General features: G+C 41.3%; 1 non-coding gene across 1 annotated transcript; it reads right to left on the bottom strand.

Annotated features, from left to right (window-relative positions):
* Positions 1-11,473: 11,473 nt before the first annotated feature.
* LOC142427204 (U1 spliceosomal RNA) lies at positions 11,474-11,636 on the bottom strand. The gene has a single exon (XR_012780015.1). It is a non-coding gene; the product is annotated as a U1 spliceosomal RNA (small nuclear RNA).
* Positions 11,637-15,893: the final 4,257 nt, after the last annotated feature.

Here is a 15,893-nt window from a genome sequence, read left to right as displayed (position 1 = left end):
TAAAAAATGTTTGGGGTGCAGTTCTTCAGTCAGAAATGTGTCTTCTCAGCTTTGCTTGCTCCCATCCCACCCTCTGGTGCTTGGTTTCTCAGTTAAGTAGCCCTTTGGCCTCTGCCTGCTCTGCCAATGTTACAAAGCTCTTAGAGCTGTGGCCAGAGGGTATGCAACTCCTCCATAAACTAGCCCACAGGAACTCAGCTCTAGCTTGGATCAGCAAGCATAGCTCCCCTGTTAAGTGCCAGGGGCACCCCACCCTGCAAGCAAGCCCCCTGTCCAAAGGCAATGAGCTTTAATCAGTGTGTGGGCCTTGAAGCCCACTGCTGTGCCTCAGGCTCTGGCTCTTGGTAGTGCTGCTGCTGCTCCTCTGCCACTTTCCTGGTGTCACACTTCCTGTCCTTGAGTCTAGGAGATTCTATGCACAGGGATGTACAGATCCAATGGAGAGTCTTCTCTTTTATGTCCGTGACATGGCCCCTTCTGCTTCTGTGATGCCTCCTTAAAAGCCCAGCAGAACGGAAAAATGGACAAGTCCCCACAATAGAATGCCAGGTTTCTACAATCACAAGCAGGCCTGTTAATAATCACAACAGAGTCAGAAAATCCTATCGGTGTTTTGCCCCACCTTCTCTTACCCAGCCCCATCGGGAAAGTCATTTGGTGGGAGTTGCAAAGGCTATGGCTCCGAGGGTACTATTAAATAATTCACTGCGTTTCACCCCTTTCCAAGCAGCACAGCGTGAGGAGGTTGAGTGGCAATGTTCACTTTGTTGATCACTTAATCGGCCTGTAGTGGCTAAAGCTTAAGGCCCCACATTCCCCAACAGAATTAAAAGATGAAGGCTTACAGATTGACAAGTTCTTTCTTTAAAAAGAAAATAATAATTCCAAACCACTAGCTGCTCTGTGGGAGAAAGCTGGGGCTTTCTATTCCCATAAAGAGTTAGTCTCTCTGTGAGGTTGATCTGCCAGCAACATTTGCCAGCCCATTCGTCATGACACTGATGCCAGGGTTGGTTCGGCTGATCATGCTGGCAAGGTGGGAGTCCCTTTCCTCTCTCAGCGCTCAATGCACATCCCTCCCAAAGAGGACGACCTTCCCCCATAAGAGGACCGTCCTTTGGTCAAGGGCATATGAGTAGCTGCACTACCCTGCTAGAACCTCCAAACAAGCTGTCAAGTTACAGTCTCAGAAACATGCAGTGGCAGTTCTACCCCGGCCTGTAGGGTCACTACGAGTCTGCATCGACTCAATGGCAGTGCGTTTGGATTTTTTTGGTTTGGATACACCTGCTGAGAGTCCACTTAAACAGCTGTGGGTTAGCAGGATCCTGAGATGGGTATATGAATATAGAGAATATTACCGTTAGCATCACAGTCTTGCACTAACAACCCAACTCTGCTACTTTTTATTTATATGCTCTTGGGCAAATGACTTAATTTTTCTTGAGCTACAATTTCCTCAGCTCTGGAGTGGGGATAACAATAACTTCCCCTTTGAGGTTCGGTTACAATATTGATATAGTACATAATCATGCTTGGCCAAAGTAGGTTTTTCAATAAATGGTACTTTAAAAGTCTATGAACAATTATGTCCTTGAAGCTGTAAGATTATTTTTGTTTTTAGTTAAAATAATAATCAATACAGAGCAAGAAGATTTGCCATCAGAACTGAGTAAAAATCACAGATTTTAGTGCTGGATGGTCACAACTGTAAATGTGTGGAGTCTTTGTAGAAAATAGACTTACTTCACAACCCTTCCCACTTGTTTAAAAGGTGGTTCCAACTTCCCTTAATTTCCAATTCTGTGGGCCATTGCTTTGTAAGCATTCCTTCCCCCGAGGAAGGACATCTCAAGGAAGTGGAACTCACTCAAACTTTTCTTTTTTCATCCACTTATTGTTGCTTCCTTCCATCAATCATTAAAGCCTGTGGATGAGTCTTCCCTCAGGACCTACCCAAGAAAACATAGCAGAAAGGCAATAAATATGTTGATTGACATTTTTATTTCAGTGATGTTTTACATAAAGTCACAAATAGTTCATTTTTTTATGGTGCTGTGAACTCATCAACTATGATTGAAAGCACTCACAAAAAATCACTGTAAAATGTAAGCACGCACCTCCAAAAATATCTTTGGAAATCTGTAAATACAAAGTTGATGGATGACAATTATTTAAAAATGATATGTGCATATTGACAAAGGCTGCAAACTTTCAGACCTGGAGTTGAACTCGCCCCATGACTCAACTTTCAGCCAAATGTTAGACAGGCTCATAGGGTGAATAATAACACCAGGCAAGCGCACACTCCCTGAAACAGTCAACCACATGCGATCAAAGGACAGCGCCTGCTCAGGGATCAAGCTGAGAAGGCAGGAAAGAAACATGAGAGGAAATAGTAACCACAAGGAGAAGAAGGAAGTATGCCATTACATCATGGAGCTGAAATCAAATTACAAAACAAGATGTGTATGAAGTTTTAAATGTGTTCTGTTAACTTTAACCCAAATCACAATTTTAAATATTTTTAAAACATAGATACGATTTTAAAAAGAAAAATGGCAAGATTGTATCCCCCTTTCTTATATTTTAATTTTTACCAGTCTTGCAATAATGGTTTTCAGGCCAAGGAAATGATGAGCAAATCTGCAAAATGTAACATTGAAGAAGAAGCTGTGTCTGACACAAGCAATGGGGATTTTAATCACTTCATAGGCATGGGAAAGCTGGACAATAAACAATAAGAAAACTGAAGAAGAATCGATGCATCTGAATTATGGTTTGGGGGAAGAATTCGTGGGCAGTTAGGGGAGTGAACCATCTGTCTTGGGGGAGGAGCGGCCAGAGGCACCTCTGCAGTGAGAACTGTGAGAACATCAAGGTCGATCGATGGGCGCACCATAGTCCTCGAAGACATTGCTCAAGACTCTCCTTGGATGGCTAGCAACTGGGGTCTTCAAAGCTTGTAAACAGCCATGTAAGGCTGTTATTGCTCTTCCCTGTTCTGAGCAACGATGGGTGAAGAAACTCAAAGACACGTGAAAACAAGTAGTCCAGTGGACTATGAGACTGCATGAATCTCAGCTTCGATGACTCCGAGTCCAGACCAGAAGGTGCTTGGCTACCACTACCAATCACTCTGACGGGCTATTCTAGATAGTCTTCAGTAGAGTGGAACCAATGTAAAAAATGTGGAACAAAATTCAAAATCAGAAAAAGGACCACCTTTACTGGTTGGATTAAGATTACTTGTTACCCCCCAAATTATGGGCCCTAGTTACTCTTGGTGTAAAATCCAGAAAGGTGTGTGTCAGGGCTGTAGCTTCTCACCATACTTTTTCAATATCGACACTGAGAAACTAATCAAAGATAATGGACTACATAACGAGGAGCACCACATCAAGATTGGAAGAAGGGTTATTAACAACCTGCGACATGCAGATGATGTAGAAAGTAAGGAGGATTTGCTGGTGAAGATCACAGATTGTAGCTTTCAACATGGACCACAAACAAAATCCTCACTGGACTAATGGGTCACATCATAATAAATGGAGAGAAGGTTGGGGCGAAAATGAAAAGAAGATGGAAGTTGTCAAGGATTTTTATCTTGCTTGGATTCAAAATCATGGAAGCAGCAGCCAAGAGATCAAACGACACATTGCATTGGGTTAATGTGCTGCCCACGACCTCCTTAGAGAGCTGATACCAAAGTAGAAAGAAAATGTTTTGAGAATGATGATGGCAACATATGTACAAATGTGCTTGACACATGGATGGATGTGTGGACTGTAATAAGAGTTGTACGAGCCCCCACTAAAATGGTTTTTTAAAGTGATGTTGGCAACATATGTACAAATATGCTTGACATGGATGGATGGATTAGATAAGAGCTATATGAGCCCCCAATAAAATGATTAGAAATAATAATGACTTAAAAAAAGACCTCTTGACAGATAAACCCCTCAAGACCAATAATGAGAGTCGAGATACCAGGAGGGAAAAAGGAAGGTGGGGGAGAAAGGGTCACAATGATCTACATATAACCCTCTCCCTGGGGGATAGACAACAGAAAAGTGGGTGAAGGGAGACATTGGTCAGTGTAAGACATGAAAAAATAATAATTTATAAATTGTCAAGTGTTCAAGGACTCAAGTAGAAAGAAAATGTTTTGAGAATGATGATGGCAACAAGTGTACAAATGTGCTTGACACAATGGATGGATGGATCAATTGTGATAAGAGCTATATGAGCCCTCAATACAATGATTTTTTTAAAAAAGGAAAAAAAAAAGGAGGATGCTACTTTGAGAGCTAAGATGTACCATGGTATTTTTAATTGCCTCAGATGCATGGGAAAGTTGAACATGGAATAAGGAAGACCAGAAAAGAATCAATGCATTTGAATTATGGTGCTGGCAAAGAATATTAAAAGTACCATGGACTGTCAAAGAACAAATATATCTTGGAAGAAGTACAGTCAGAATTCTCCTTAGAAGGAAGGATGGGGAGAGTTTGTCTCACATACTTTGGCCATGCTATCAGGAGAGACCAGTCCTTGGAAAAGGACATCATGCTTGGTGAAATAGAGGAGCAATGAAAACGAGGAAGATCCTCCCCCCAGAAGAATTTATTTCAGAGGATGGCACTGAAGCTGCAACTCAGGGAGGGACATGTCTGATCAAAGCACATGGAAGCAAATGAAGGGGAGGAAGAGAGAGTAGAGCAAGCACATCCTGGCCCACCAAGCCTTGATGATGATATTCCTGCTCAGAGCAGCCAATCCACAGAGACCATATGTCTGGCCCCACTAGGAGACATGACATCCCTCACTGATCCATAGCTCTATAGAGGACAACACTGGAGACATAGTGTGGGAATTGCACCCAATCTGCCCCCGCCACACTGAAGCAAAACACTAAGAGCATGCAGCAGAACAGCATGGGGAACAGAACAACAAAGTCCCCAGGGAATACCAAAAATAGACTTTGGGGCCAGGGCTTGCCACCCTATCAGACTTGACCAGAAAACACTTCTAAAGGCCAACAACAGTCCTTGAACTAACTACTGGCTTTTCTTTTTTGTTGTTGTTTTTTTTGTGTGTGGGTTTTTGGGGCGTTGGCTTTTTGTTGTTATTTTGTTTTCTTTTGTTGCTTTGTTTTGCTCTGTCTTATTTTTATGCATGTTATTATGTCTGCCAGTCTGTCTAAATAAGGTAGACTGGATGGACAATCTGGAGGAGAAAACAATGGGAGCAACAGTTCCGGGGGGCCTTGGGAGAGGGGAAGGTTGGGGGAAAGGAAGTGGTGTTAAACCCAGGGACAAGGGAACAACAAGTAATCCAAATCGGTGGTAAGGAGGGTATAGGAGACCTGGTAGGGTGTGATTAAGAGTAATGTAACCAAGAGGAATTACTGAAACCCAAATGAAGGCTGAGCATGATAATGGGACAAGAGGAAAGTCAAAGGAAATAGAGGAAAACACTAGGAGGCAAAGGGAATTTATAGAAGTCCAAATAAAGGCATGTACATATGTAAATATATTTTTATATGTAAATATATTTATATATGAGGATGGGGAAATAGATCTATGGGCATATATTTATAGGTTTAGTATTAAGGTAGCAGCCAGATATTGGGCCTCCACTCAAGTACTCCCTCAATGCAAGAATACTTGGTTCTATTAAACTGGCATTCCATGATGCTCACCTTCCTGACATGATTGCTGAAGACAAAACAGGTAAGCAAATGTGGTGAAGAAAGCTGATGGTGCCCGGCTATGAAAAAATATAGCGTCTGGGGTCTTAAAGCATTGAAGATAAACAAGTGATCATCTGGCTTAGAAACAACAGAGCCCCCTGAACTAACTACAAGCTTTTCTCTTGTGAACTGTTTTATTCTGTTCTTTGTCAGTGGTTTGTTTTTGTTGTTTTGTTGTCTGGTTGTATACTGTTGCTTTGCTTTCCTCTGTCTAGTTTTCGTGCATGTTAGTGACTCCACAGGTCTGTCTGAATAGGACAGGCTGGATGAACTATCTGGAGGAAAAACAACGGGACCGACAGTTTTGGGGGGACTTGGGGTGGGGGGGTAGGGGGGGTAAGGAAGTGGTGTTAACAAACCCAGGGACAAGGGAAAAACATGGGACCCCAAATGGTAGAGAAGTGGGAGTGGCAGGCCTGGTGGGAAATGATCAAGGGTAAGGTTGCTTAGAGAAGAGGTATACTCTAGCCCAGGTGGCGATGAAGCATGGTAGTAGGGCAGGAGGAAAGTCAAGGGAGATGGAGGAAAGAGCTAGGAGTCAAAGGGCATTCATGGAGGTCTAGACAAAGACATGTACATGCAAATATATATAGGAGGATGGGGAAATAGATCTATGTGTCTATATTTATAGGTCAAGTATTAAGGTGGCGGAAGGACCTTGGGCCTCTACTCAAACACTCCCTCAATGCATGAATACCTTCTTTTATTAAATTGGAACTCTATGATGCTCACTCTCCCGACACAACGGCTGGAGCCAAAGTGTGTGAACAAGTAAATGTGGTGAAGAAAGCTGATGGTGCCCGGCTATCAAAAGAGATAGTGACTGGGGTCTTAAAGGCTTGAAGATAAACAAGCGGCCATCTAGCTCAGAAGCAACAAAGTCCACATGGAAGAACACACCAGCCTGTGTGAGCGAGTGGTCCCAAAGGGATCAGTTACCAGGCATCAAAGAACAAAAAATCATATCATTGACTGCACACCTCCATGATAGGATCGCTGAAGACAAATGGGTGCATAAGCAAATGTGGTGAAGAAAGCTGATGGTGCCCGGCTATCAAAAGAGATAGTGTCTGGGGTCTTAAAGGCTTGAAGGTGAACAAGCGGCCATCTAGCTCAGAAGCAAATAAGCCCACATGGAAGAAGCACACCGGCCAGTGCAATCACGAGGTGCCCAAGGGACCAGGTATAAGGCATCATGCAAAAAAAAAGATATGTGTGTATGTATGTGTATATATGTGTATATGTATGTATATATATGTATATATATATCATATTAAATGAAGGGGGAAGTGCAGAGTGGAGACCCAAGGCCCAAGTGTCGACCAATGGAGATCCCCTCATAGAGGGGTTTAGGAGAGGAGATGGGTTAATTAGGGTGTGAGGTAGTATCGATGAAGAACACAGCTTTCCCCCGGATCCTGGATGCTTCCTCCCCCAACTACCATGATCCGAATTCTACCTTGCAGGGCTGGATAGGACAGAGGCTGTACACTGGTGCATATGAGGGTTGGAGGTACAGGGAATCCAGGGTGGATGATACCTTCAGGACCAAGGGTGTGAGGGACAATGCTGGGAGAGTGGAGGGTGAGTGGGTTGGAAAGGGGGAACTGATTACAAGGATCCACATGTGACCTCTTCCCTGGGAGAGGGACAGCAGAGAAGGGGGGAAGGGAGACTCCGGATAGGGCAAGATATGACAAAACAACGATGTATAAATTACTAAGGGCACATGAGGGAGGGGGGAATGGGGATGGAGGAGGGGAAAAAAAAGAGGACCTGATGCAAGGGGCTTAAGTGGAGAGCAAATGCCTTGAGAATGATTGGGGCAGGGAATGTATGGATGTGCTTTATACAATTGATGTATGTATATGTATGGATTGTGGTAAGAGTTGTATGAGTCCCTAATAAAATGTAAAAGAAGAAAAGAGAAAAAAATGATTAGGGCAAAGACTGTACAGATGTGCTTTATACAATTGATGTATGTATATATATGAACTGTGAAAAGAATTGTATGAGCCCCAATAAATTGTTAAAATTAAAAAAAAAAAAAAGAAACAACAGAGCCCACATGGAAGAAGCATACCAGCCTGTGATCATGAGGTGATGAGGGATCAGTTATCAGGCATCAAAGAACAAAAAAATAAAAATCATTGTGAATGAGGGGCAGTGCAGAATGGGGACCCAAGACCCATCTGTAAGGCACATGGAAACCCCCTTACAGAAGGGTTGTGGGGAGGAGCCTGTCACGGTGCAGTGTAGCAACAATGAAACATACAACTTTCCTCTTATTCCTAAATACTCTCCCCCCTGCCCCCACTATCATGATCCCATTCTACCTTACAAATCTGGCTAGACCAGAGAATATACACTGGTAAAGAAAGGAACTGGAAACACTGGGAATCCAGGACAGATGATCCCTTCAGGACCAGTGCCGAGAGTGGTGATACTGGGAAGGTGGAGGGAGGGTGGGTTGGAACCGGGGAACTGATTACAAGGATCTACATATAACTTCCTCCCTGGGGGGGATGAACAACAGAAAAGTGGGTGAAGGGAGACATCGTACAGTGTAAGATATGACAAAATAATAATTTATAAATTATCAAGTGTTCATGAGGGGTGGGAAGTGGGGAGGGAGGGGGAAAATGAGCTGATGCCAGGGGCTTAAGTGGAGAGCAAATGTTTTGAGAATGTTGAGGGCAACAAATGTACAAATGTGCTTTACACAATTTATGTATGTATGGATTGTGATAAGAGTTGTATGAGCCCCCAATAAAATGATTGGGGAAAAAAAGAGGAAGACCGTTGACAAGATGGATTGCCACAGTGGCTGAACCAATGGACTCAAAGACAATTGTAAGGAGGGTGCAGGCCCAGGCAGTGTTTCGTTCTGTTGTACACAGCATCACTAAGAGCTGGCACTGACTAGAGGGCACCCAACCAAACAGTGCCCCATCAGGCCTGGGACCAAACTCACCCGCAGGGGTCAACTTTCAGCCAGAAGGCCGATCTGTAAGGTGAACAGTAGCACGAGGGATATATAAACTTCTTCGAATAATCAACCATTTGAGATCAAAGGACAGCATTTTTCCAAGGACAAAGTTTAGAAAGCAGGCAGGCCTAGGAAATAGGATGAAATGGAACTGGGAAACACAGAGAGTAAGTAGGCTCAGTGATGCTAACTACATTCTGTACACTGCAATCAATGACATAAAACAAATAGTGTATGAATAGTTGAATGGAAAAATGTTTTGCTCTGCAAACCTTTACTTAATTCACAATAAAAAATAAAGTAAAATAACCAAGTATGGTGAAACTCATTTGTCTTACTTTGGACATGTAATCAGAAGAGACCAGCTTCCAGAGAAGAACATCAGACTTGGTAGAGGATCATTACAAATAAGAAGATCCTCAACAGAATGGACTGACACAGTGGCTGTAACAACGACTAAACGTGTATACCACGGTGCAGGACTGAAGAATATTTCATTATGTTAGACACAGGGTCACAAGAGTTGGAGTCAATGCAATGCCCTCTAACCACACAAACAAACAAATAAATAAATGTTTTTATATTTCTGCAAATATTTGAATTGAAATATGTGTCCCTAATGAGCCTCCCAAAGTAGACTTCAGGCTAGGAGGGCTGTTCCCAGAATTCCCCCAGGATCGGTGGGGAGATAGTCATAAAGGTCCATGGACAGACCTGGAATTATGCATGTTGTTGTGTTTTGTTTGTTTTTGTTTTCTTCTCTATTTTTCAATCATTTGTTTTCTATTGTTTGGTCTATGCCATTGTTGGTATGCCTACTTACATAAGATAGGCATGGAAAGCAAGCTCGAGGAGAAAGCAATGGGACCAACAATCCCAGGGGAACTTGGGGGGAGTAGGGGTGGGGGAAGGGTGTGGTGGGCAGGCAATGCCATGGACAGGGGAACAACTAGGGAATAAAAATCAGTAATGAGGAGGCTATAGAGATCCTGGGAGCACTGGCGCAACAGCAATCTAGCTGAGAGGAAGTACTATGAGGCAGAAGTAGAGTGAGCATGATGGTGGGCCAGAAGGAAGGTAAAAGGAAACAGAGGAACAATCTGGAAGCAAAGCTATGGATAGAGGTATAAGCATAGCTGTGTACATGTATAAATACATTCATCCATAAAAATAGACGTATTGGCCTATGTACATATATTTATATGGCAATACACTGAGGTAGTGGACAGACTTTCGGCCTTTGCTCATACCTTCTCTCAATACAAGAACACTTTGTTCTAACAAGCTGGCAATCTGAGATGCTCACCCTCCTGACACAAGCACAGAAGACAAAATGGGTGCATAAGCAAATGTGAAGAAGGCAGATGGTGCCCGGCTATTAAAAGATATAGCGTCTGGGGTTTTAAAGGCTGGAAGTTAAATAAGCAGCCATCCAGCAGAGAAACAATAAGCCCACACGGAGAAGCACAACAGCCTGTGCAATCATGAGATGTCATCCGGACCAGGTAACAGGTCTCAGAAGACCCTTAACGATCAAACAAACAAAAGCATATGGTTGAGAATGAGAGGGGTTAGAGCAGAGTCCCAAAACCCATCTGTAGACAATGGAACATCCCCCATAGAGGGATCACAGGGAAGAGATGAGTCAACCAGAGTGCAGTAAAGCACAGATGGAACACACAATAGTCCTCTGGTTCCTTGAGGCTTCCTCACCCCCCATCACCATCACCCCAGTGATGCTTCTCACTTCAAACAAGACTGGAGCATATACACAGCTGTAGATAAGAGATAATAGCTCAGGATACACACCACCCAGGAGCAGGAATGGGCAGAGAGATACCAGATGGGAAGGGAGAAGGTGGGGGGGAGGGGAAGAAGGGGGAACAGATCATAATGATCGACACACAGCCACACACACCCCTCCAGAGGAAAGAACTATGGGGGAAGGGAGACAGTGGTCGGCTTGAGATATGAAAATAATAATTTATAATATATCAAGGGATCACAAGGGTGGGGACAAGGGAGAAAATGAGGAGCTGACACTAAGGACTTAATAGAAAGTAACTGTCTAGAAAAGAATGATGGCAACTATGTTGAAATAAGCCTGAAACAATTGATGTATGGATTGTAATAAGCATTGTAAGAGCCCTCAATAAAGTGATAAAAAAAAGTTTACTTTAAAAAAGGGATAAGTTCTGGTTGCTTGCCTTAGGCTATTTTACTCTTCTATAACCATCTGTAAGTTAATACTACTATGTGTAATAAGGGTTCCTAAAGAAGGCATCCTTATTGCACAGTAGCATCAGCTTGCAAGTGGTGTTGCGAATGTTAGATCCCTAATCAATTCGGGGGCAAGTAAACCAGAAAAAAAAAGGGATAAGTAAGAAGATGTCTTAATGAATACATATATAATTTGTTAAATTACATATTATATATTTGTAATTCCTTGGTGGGGTAGTGGATTACATGTATGCCTGCTAACTGAGGTGAGCAGTTTGAAACCACCCATGGCTCTTTGAGAGAAAGATAAGAGACTTTCTACTCCCATAAAGAGTTACAGTCTCAGAAACCCACAGGGGCAGTTCTGTGTTCTATAGAGTTGCTATGAGTCAAAATTGACTCTATGGCAGTGAGGTGCTTTTTAAATATATATTGTACATTACAAACAATTCTCTTCTTAATAACTAAGTTATATTCATAAACTTTTATTATGAATGCTCCTTTTTTTAAAGGGGAGTGCACGAACGCAGTCCCCTACTACCACAAATTATGCAGTCGAGTTTCCCACATTTGGGGAAATCGCAGGTGTCAGCACATCGAGAGTGCAATGGGTGAGCTCACCCTGGGAAAGCCACCTTTGTGATCATGGTATCTCCCCTGCCAGGTAAGTATGAATGCTCCTTTAATTAATGTCTTTTAAAAATCAATTTTTTATTATACCAAAACATTGCTTCGTTATTTCCATAAACTCTATAATAGGGAAGAAGAGTGACATATTTTAAAATCATTTGTAAAACTGAAAAACAAAACTTGCTTGTCCAAACAAAGCAAACATATCTAAATTAGAAATCATAAGCTTCCCTCTACCACTCCTCATCAGTCCGCCCAATGTCATCCCCATTTAAGGAAGACTTCTTTCAATGGGTCTAAGCTTCTGATCATACCTTAGGAGAGAAGCTACATGGGAAATGACTGCCCAAGAAGAGCTCTAATAATTTCAAAATTATAAAAAGTATTATTAAAGAGAATTATTAGTGAAAATTCAGAAGATTCTAATATTTCACACATTAATATATAAAAATTGGCAAACATTTGCATAATGAAAATGAAAACAAAAGAAGGCTCATGGAATTAGTAAGTGCTAGCAGTTTATATGCCAGGTGAATTTGGTATCTGAAAGCTAGTGAGACCTGGCCAAAAAGTTCTTCATACAATAATTTCTGGCGGGTAAGTGTCAGTTTAGAGAGCTAAAGAGAGATGGAGCTAGAGAGGTACAGATGAGGGAATTTGCTTAATTCCTGAAGAAATTTATACTGAGTATGATAATATGCTTAATGATTATAAATCTCTTATTATATGCATGTATATTTTTAAATGAAGTATAGATAGCATGAAAATTATATACTGTGTTGTTCATTAACAGAAAATATGTACAACTCACTGCCATTGGATCGATTCTGACTCATGGCGACCCCATAAGTCAGGCTAGAACTATCCTTGTGGTTTTCCAAGATTGTAACTCTTTAAGGGAGTGCAAAGCCTTCTCTGTCTCCCATGGAGCGACTGGTGGCTTTGAACTGTTGACTTTGAGTTTAGTGGTCAAACACCTAATCACTATGCCACTACATATAAGAGCCATTATTTATTTTAACAAAGTGCGATATTTTCTTTAAAATGATTTTCCTTGATCAAAGGACATCCTTATTTTTATGACTCTGATGATGAAATATTATAAATGATTTTTGTATGCTCATTAACATTGCTTTATCATTCTTGTTCATTTTTGCTGAAATTTCCTTCTACTGTTTCCCAAGCATCTCTTCTCTGGTAAATTATTTGTTCATCGCATAAAACTAAGGAGTTTTTATTTGATGTGGATATTTTTAGCAAGTGTTCATAATATGGGAATGAATTGAATGGTGAATTTTAAAATTAAAGGCCCATTACTCATGGGCATATTTTAACGTGTGAGTTCTTTATTAACTATATCTTATAAATATTAATGAGGCAGTATGTTAAAAATACGCTTATTCTTAATTAATGCACTTTTTATTAGAAAAGTATTACATGATCATAATTCTCAAAACAGAACAAAAACTTTTAAATAAAAACCCAAATTCTTCCCTTGCTTAACATTCTTTTTTTCTTTTTGCCTAACCTTTTCCACTTTTCTCCAGCCCCTAATTAATTTCCCCAAATTAACAGATTTTGCTTTCAGTTTAATATTTTATTTATTTCCAATTTTATCAACTTGAAACAGGATCTATTGATTTCTCACCATGAAAGAGTCAGTATCATGAGCTACCTGTTTTCCCACCTTTCAAAAAAGAAACATTTAAAGGTCTCATTTAGAGTCATCTTTGAGTATACAAAACACTCACAAGATGAGAATACTATCAGTTTTTCTAGTTCTCTCTACCTCCAATTTTTATGGTATTTATATTAAAGTCTATAAACAATATTAATTTACATTTCTTTCTTTCCAATTCTCCGTTCAAGTAAGTGATACGCTCTGAGTGCTGTCAGTTTTACATGGAGGGCTACCACTTGTCTGTCAGTTTGTGGCACTGTGATGGCTTCCTGTGATGCAGGAAGCTATGCCACTGGGCTGTCAAATACCAGCAGGGCCATTCCAAAGTGAGCAGCTTTCAGCAAAGCTTCCAGAATAAGAACAAAGAAAGAATAGGCTCTCTATTTCTGAGGAATTAACCACTGAAAGCATAGCATGAAAACGTTGTCAGATACTGAAGACTTCACGAATAGAAGCAAAACATTGGCAGAGACAGTGGCAGAAGGTGAGCCCCTCAGGTTGGATGGCCCTCACAACAGGACTGCGGAGGGGCTGCTTTCTCAAAGCAGAGTTGACCGTAATGACGTGGATGGAGGAGAGCTGGTGTTAGGAGAGCCTTTGGGGCCTTCATTTATCACCGGGGCACAACTCAAAATGAAAAGAAACAGCTGCAAACATGTATTAGGTATTTGGAACTTGGGGTGCACAAAGTATGAATCTAGGAAAGTTAGAAGTCATCAAAAATGAAATGGAATGCATAAAGGTCGACATTCTAGACATTTAGTGAGCTGGACTGGCTTCCTCTGCTGGAAATGACACAGCGAGGAGCAATGGTGTTGAATTCATAGTCAAAAAGGCCATTTCAAGATCTATCGTTATATCTTGAACTGCAATGTTGTCTGTGATAGAATAATATCTATCCAAATACAAGGACATCTAGTCAGTACAACTGTTATCAAATTTATGTGCCAACCACAAAAGCCAGTGCGGAAGAAATTTAAGAATTTTACCAATTTCTTCTGTCTAAAATTGATTGAACAAACAATTAAAATGCAGTGATAATTATTGGCAACAGAAATGCAAAAGTTGGAAACAAAGAGGAAGGAACAGTAATTGAAAAATATGGTCTTAGTGATAAAAATGAAGCTGGAGATCACATGCTAGAATTTTTCAAGACCAACTACTTCTTCCTCACAAATACCTTTGTTTTTCAACAACACAAATGGCACAAATGTCAACGGACATTGACAGGGACATTGATAGGCAACACATGGATTTCTCCAGATGGAATACACAAAAATCAAATTGAGTACATCTGTGGGAAGAGACACTGGAGAATCACTATCAGCAGCTAAAACCAGGCCAGGGGTCAACTGTATATCAAACCATCAATTGCTCAAATGCACTTTCTAGTTGAAGCTGAAGAAAATGAAAACAAGTGCACCATGACCAAAGTATGACCTTGAGTCTATCCCACCTGAGTCTCAAGCATATCTTAAGAACAGATTTGCCGCATTGAACACTAAAGACAGATGACCCGATGAGCTGAAGGAGGACATCAAGACCGTCATTCATGAAGAAAGCAAAAGGTCATTCAAAACAAGGGAAAGATTGAAGTAGATGTTAGAAGAGACCCAGACTTGCTAAGGCACGCAGGAGGAATGATAAAGTCAAAGAGCTGAATAGAAAATTTCAAAGGGACTCTGAAGTAGACAAAATAAAACGTGCAAAGACCTAGAGTTAGAAAGCCAAAATAGGGAAAACAAGCTCAGCACATATTAAACTCAAGAAAAAAGTTCAAGCTTTGAGTCACAGCATGGAATGATACAGTGTGCAGACTACTGAATGATGCAGAAAGCATCAAACGCAGCTGGAAAGAATACCCCAGTCACGAGTCATTGCACCACAAAGAACAGTCGGCAGTCACCGTTTCAAGAGGTGTCATATGAGCAAGAACAAATGGTACTGAGGGAAGAAGTCCACGCTGCCCTGGGAAGGCATTAACCGGAAACAATGTTCTCAGAACGGATGGAATGCCAAAGGAAATGTTTCAGCAGGCTGCTGCAGAACTGGAAGCACTCCTTTGTCGATGCGAGGAAACTTCAAAGACAACTACCCGGACAACTTACTGGAGGAGATCTGCATTTGTATCCATTCCAAAGAAAGCTGACCCGACAGAATGCTCAAATTATGGAACATTATTATTATTATTATGACAGGCAAGTAAAATTTTGCTGGAGATTATTCAAAAACAGTTGTAGCAGGACATTGTCAGGGAGCTGCCAAAGATTCATGCCAGATTCAGAATAGATAGTGGAACAAGGTATATCATTGGTAGTGACAGATGGAACCTGGCTGAAAGCAGAAAATACTAGAAAGAGGGTAACTTGTGTTTTATTGACTATGGAATGACATTCAGCTGTGTGGTTTGTAACAAACTATGGATAATCTTGAGAAAGATGCGAATTCCAGAATTCTTCATTGAGCTCATGCAGAACTTGTACTTGAACCAAGAAACAGTTACGCAAGCAGAATAAGGGACTATTGCGTGGTTTAAAACCAGGAAAGGTGTGTGTCAGGGTTGTGTCCTTTTACCACACTCATCAACCTCTATACTGGGCAAATAATCAGAGAAGCTG

The sequence above is a fragment of the Tenrec ecaudatus genome, chromosome 14, assembly GCF_050624435.1.
Source record: "Tenrec ecaudatus isolate mTenEca1 chromosome 14, mTenEca1.hap1, whole genome shotgun sequence".
Lineage (NCBI taxonomy): Eukaryota > Metazoa > Chordata > Mammalia > Afrosoricida > Tenrecidae > Tenrec > Tenrec ecaudatus.
The sequence above is the reverse complement of the archived record's forward strand: the minus strand, read 5'-3'. Positions and strand labels throughout refer to the sequence as shown.